Source organism: Papaver somniferum, chromosome 10 (assembly GCF_003573695.1).
Source record: "Papaver somniferum cultivar HN1 chromosome 10, ASM357369v1, whole genome shotgun sequence".
Classification (NCBI taxonomy): domain Eukaryota; kingdom Viridiplantae; phylum Streptophyta; class Magnoliopsida; order Ranunculales; family Papaveraceae; genus Papaver; species Papaver somniferum.
The window spans coordinates 7,220,554-7,226,840 of record NC_039367.1 but is presented as its reverse complement, the minus strand read 5'-3'; positions in this window follow the sequence as shown (position 1 = coordinate 7,226,840).

The window sequence follows — 6,287 nt, the reverse complement described above, 5'->3', positions numbered from 1 at the left end:
GATGACACTTAGTCATTGAAGATGCGTGTAGAAGCTAAATAAGGAAGTATCAGAAGCTGTTTACGCGTGGAGAATCATTTCAGGGAAGAAAATATTCGGAAAATATTTTCTTTTAACACCGAGTAATGGAGGATCATGGAGAGTTAATGAGCGTGATTTCTTGTCGTTGTTGGGTATAAATAGGTTCCCTGGGTGTCCTAGAAGGGGTGTCGAGAGTCTGGGGGGATGAGGAGAGCTCAGGAGCGAGAAATCAAGAGTTGATGAAACTCTGTTTCTGCTCCTGCTGATGATGAAGAACACCAAGAACACGAAGAACAGACTCGCAGGGACAGTCGTTTATCAACAGTGAAAAAGACTCACAGGCGTGGGTCGTAGGTGTGGGTCTTAGAACCACAACGACAATATCACTTCTCTTTTATCGTTCTTTTGTGACGCTTCCTATGGGTCGCACATTAGCTGTTTACACCATTTTCTCTTCTTCTCTTCATTGCAAACACCATGTGAGCAATAAATAAATATTTTGAGCGTGTTTTTATCATGATGAGCTAAACCCAACACTGGGACGACGGAGGAGGGTGAATTTCATACACGGGTAAATTTATTTTATTATTCTTTATGACTTTTGCATTAATTTAAAATTGAAATATGATTTGAATTAATTGGTTTTTATTTAATTTGATGATGTATGCTTAGCTTAGGTGTTTTGATACATCATGCTTAGGACTTACAATCGATGTTTTGGGAATCTATCTTGGCAAAATCAGAGTCCATGTTAATTTTATTGAGTTTTAAATTGTCAAAGAATATATGAATGAACCCTGTGTAGTGAATTCGGCCAAATCTTTAGTCCCAGTACCTCTCGCCCATTGTTAATATTTTTGTATATATATTTATCTTTTTTAAATCTAAAAATTCCATTTCCTTCACAAGTCTGAAACGAATCCTATTTACTACAACCCCATCAAAAATCTTAATCATTTTGGCGCCGCCGACGCGGATTTGTGCTTAGGTAGAATTTTTAGGTTTTTATTATCTTTTATTATTCCATTTGTTCTTTTTACGTCTCTTTGGTTGTGTCTTTGTATTACAGGTTTGAAGTTGGATGCTAAAGACCTTGGAATCAAAGCTTAAAGATAAAATAGAAGGAAAAAAAGACAAAGCAAAAAAATAAAGAAAAAAGAGAGAGAAAAAAAGAGAGAGAATTATTATTATTATTTTATTTTGTTGTAATTATTATTATTATTATTTTTTGTATTTCTTTTCATTGGACTGGACTTTGGAAAATTTATTTTAATTTTAAACCCTATGGAAGGGTTATATAAAAAAATAATTAAATATAAACTGTTTGCAGGGAAGGACGACGATTACAATATCGTCTCGGCCCCTCGGGTTCGCACACTGACACCGGAGTCAGTGGCCCGAGTCGACTACATCGGTTCTTCGCTCGTCTGGTACGGGAGGTAAACTTCTAAACACCCGCGAATCTCCTGTCAGCGGGTTTACTGTCTGCCTTAAGGTGATTATATGTTGAGGACTGAACCGGATGCTTTAATTTCCTAGTAAAGGGCAAGAACTGGCCATATAAGATAAGGGTTCGGATTTCATCACCGTTCCCTTATTGCCTGCCTTAGGTAAACGAAACCTAACGCGAACCCAAGCTTAAAATCTGATTAGAACGAGACCGATAGGGTAACGAGCTTGGTAGGAAAATCTTTCGAAAAATATTGGTTACTCTTTTAAGCATACTTCAAAGTTCTTGATGGTTTCTGTAAGTTGAATGCGTGACTGCGCCGCCTTATGATAGCGGTGAGGCCTTGGGTATCAAAGCTCCACTCTGCTTCCCTCGCCTCGATTCAACTTACATTATCTCAGATTGATTCCAGAGGGGTGTGCTCAAATTGTAACGAATTCCTTTTCGAAGGAATAGAAGCTGGTCAGAAAACAATCTAAGTGGAGCCATCATGCTTTTTGTTTGCTAGATTCTATAGGTTTGATTTGGTCGAGTCAGCCTTGTTTGTGATTGTGTAGAATTCCCTTGCAATTAAGAATGTCGAACTGGTATGATAGAAGCCAATACAATGATTATCGACCTGAATTTGAATATGAACATCATCCTTTTTATGACCATGTTGGGAATAGTGGTTGGGAACGCCATCCTTTGGAAGGATATGGGTCATACCCTGGTGAGCCAATTACTATCCACACATGCATCAGTCTTACGAGCAAGAAGATTATAGTGCTAGTTCTTCGTCTCTAGAGGATACAATAAAACTATTGAAAAGTAGTTCTTTTTTATGATCCATATGTTCTTATTCCTCCTTTAGAAGAGTCCCTCAGGAAGTTAGCTGAGTCGACGCGTAAGTTAGCTGAGATGAATAGTATAATTATAGACGAAAGAACTACAATAATGAGTGAACCTTCTTTAGAAGACCACCTCAAGCGGATAGCTGAGACGAACGAAAGAATTGCTTGAAATTACTTGAATTGCCAATATAGTGTATCCAATAATACCCTTGAGAATGAAGATAGTTATTTACATAATCAAGATAACAAGGTTAGAATTGGTAGCACTACTTGTTTTGATGAGGTTCGATCTTTTTCATGTTATTATGATGAGGATAGTGTTGATGGAGAATCATACTTATGTAGGAATAGTGATCAGGAAATGGATACTCCAATTGAGCTTTACAATGATAATATTATTTCTATTTCAAATACAAATAATTTTAATAATTATTTACCTGTTCAAAAGGACGAGGATTTGACTAGAGATACCCTCGTTTTAGACGATGCAGTATTTCCTGTTTACAAAGCCGATAATGATTTAGAGGAACGAGTTTATTATGAGAATAATGTTTTAGAGTCTAGCGATTTAGAAACAATAGTCTTAGACGAAGAAGATGAACTCGTAGAGCTTTTAAATATGAGAGAGGATGCATCACCTGAGTATAACCTAACAGAAGCAATTGACCATTTTCAGGATTCCGATGATCTAAAAATTAGGGAAATTGTAGTTAGTCTACCTAGAGACACCCAAAACTCTAAGTTTGGGGGTGATTATCATTCTCCCTGTGCTTTACCTTTAACTCTTAGAAAGTTCCCTCTTGTAGGGCTTGAAATTTTTGCCTCAACCATCGTACAAGATTATCTCCATACACGTTTTCCCGAACCTAATAATGTCCAGAAAGAAGTTCAGTCATTAGAAACCCATCCTCTGGTTGATGTGGTTTTCCCAGGCTATGATACTCTTATTGACTTTGTTTTCCCACCAAATAGTTTTTTTCCAAATGTGGGAACGTTTATATTTCAAATGTGTCGAATATTTAGTTGTGAGACTAAACCTAAATGCTTTAGGAAATTAGAATCAACACATTTTCTTAAGAATGACTACTACCCTCACTGTGGTCAATTTTGTAAGTCAAATCTTATTGACTTAGAGGATCCTCGGTTATTTAGGTTATTATTGTGCGCTTCTAAGATCATATTTGAGTTCTTCAAGACTCTAGGACCTAATGATTCGGATCCCACTTATGAAGAAACGCAGCCTATGAAAATTTTCTATTTAGACCATTTTCTTGGTTCATTGCAGTTTCCTTGGGTCAGCTCTATTTAGTTTTGAAGACCCACTGTTATTTCGACTGTTACTTTATGGTTCGAGTTGACTAATCCTTTCCTAAGTCTGGCTGAAGACTTTAAACTTAGCACTTCTTGGGAGGTAACCCAATCTCATGCAACACGGTAATATCTTTCCTTAACTCTTTTGCTTCAAATAGTAACAATTTCTCTCCTTGTTCATGCTTTTAATTTTATCTTTAGAACATTGAGCACAATGTTAGATTTAAGTTTGGGGGTATGGGAGAAACTTTTCAGTTGCAGAATAAATAAATAAACTCCAGAGCCTAGAAATTTATGCTTATTAAGGTTAGCACTAACCAATCTAAGTGGATGGGAACATATTGGTTATAGGAGTTGAGGAACCAATATGATTAGATGGAAACATCGAAAGAGTCTATTCATAAAAGCACAGAGCTCAGGTGTTAGTAATAACATGATAGTTTCACCATATCTCGTTGAGTCCTTTTCACTTCTATTCTTATTTTGTTTTGTTTTTAAACTATGTTTCTTTAAGAGAGTAGGTGGGGCCCACGATTCAAGTTGTTACCACTGCTAGGGTGGAATAGAGTGATTGAGATATCAAAAAAAAAGGAAAAAAAAGACATACCAATTAGACCAATCGGAATAAACATTAACACTTGGATAGCAATATGTGTGTGTTCTCCCTGTCTCCGTCACCTAAGCAAGTGTGGCATGTAGGACCCGTGGGAACTATCATGTAATCTGCTAACAAGAAGCATGCGCTTGGATCCAAAAGATCTATTCATGCCGTTAAAAAAAATATTTGTTCTATGTAGTCAATCACTGGTTCCCTTGTATATGCCAGTGTGTTGATATTAGTCAGACCGATATCTCAGTCCATTAGGATAGGTTCATCCTAGTAGTGGCCTTCAGACAGATATGGGAAACACCGTTCACCTAGTAAACATCAAAACCATCTATGTTTTTCTATATCCATCTCATTATCTATCTATGTGATTAGTTTTGACTCCGGTTATGATGTCCATAGTGAAACTATCTGAGTAGAGCTCTGTCACTTATATATGAATTTTGGAATTTCGCATCAGGGTACTTCCTCCTATAGTCAATGTTTGTATGCCAACCAAGGAGATTCTTTAGTGCCTTCCAAGATTCTACATAGATAGCTAGGTTTTGGAGTAAATGGTTTTTTGTGGGTACACCTCTGATAAACCCACCCGAGATTAACTCGGTCACTTTTCAAAAAAAAATTTTGCTCGAGGACTAGCAAATAATAAGTTTGGGGGTATTTGATAGACGCATTTATGTGTCTATTTTGTTCTCAATGTTCTGTATTGTTAGACTCGATTAAATACGTATTGTATTATTTTATATTTTTGTAGATGTTTTTGGAAAAATAAGCTCTTGCGGCGAAATTGGCTCGAAAAGTGGTGTTTTACACCCTAGGATAGAGTACTAAAGACACCCCAGAAATGCACCGGAGGAACCCAGAAAAACTGTTGGAAACACCCCAGAAAAATTATTAAAGGCACCCCAAGGGACATGTGTTATTCGGACTCCAGCAACGGATAAGGGGGCGACCACTAGATAAGGGGCGACCTTCTTCACAAATTCAAAAAAATATTTTGGCGGGAAAATATTTGCTCTTCACTGGCAGATTTTCTCGATTGCATTTGGACGTGATTTTGTGCGATTCAATCGCTGAAACTTTGTGGAAAGATGTAATATATCATAACAGAGCTGGTATGGGTGATTGTTTCGACTGAATTTGGCTGGATAATCACGTGGAAGAAATCAGGGAAACACGGGTTTGAAAATAATATTCACGGATTGTCAGCAAGTTTGATGTGTGCTGCTCGTGTTTGGATGACACTTAGTCATTGAAGATGCGTGTAGAAGCTAAATAAGGAAGTATCAGAAGCTGTTTACGCGTGGAGAATCATTTCAGGGAAGAAAATATTCGGAAAATATTTTCTTTTAACACCGAGTAATGGAGGATCATGGAGAGTTAATGAGCGTGATTTCTTGTCGTTGTTGGGTATAAATAGGTTCCCTGGGTGTCCTAGAAGGGGTGTCGAGAGTCTGGGGGGATGAGGAGAGCTCAGGAGCGAGAAATCAAGAGTTGATGAAACTCTGTTTCTGCTCCTGCTGATGATGAAGAACACCAAGAACACGAAGAACAGACTCGCAGGGACAGTCGTTTATCAACAGTGAAAAAGACTCACAGGCGTGGGTCGTAGGTGTGGGTCTTAGAACCACAACGACAATATCACTTCTCTTTTATCGTTCTTTTGTGACGCTTCCTATGGGTCGCACATTAGCTGTTTACACCATTTTCTCTTCTTCTCTTCATTGCAAACACCATGTGAGCAATAAATAAATATTTTGAGCGTGTTTTTATCATGATGAGCTAAACCCAACACTGGGACGACGGAGGAGGGTGAATTTCATACACGGGTAAATTTATTTTATTATTCTTTATGACTTTTGCATTAATTTAAAATTGAAATATGATTTGAATTAATTGGTTTTTATTTAATTTGATGATGTATGCTTAGCTTAGGTGTTTTGATACATCATGCTTAGGACTTACAATCGATGTTTTGAGAATCTTTCTTGGCAAAATCAGAGTCCATGTTAATTTTATTGAGTTTTAAATTGTCAAAGAATATATGAATGAACCATGTGTAGTG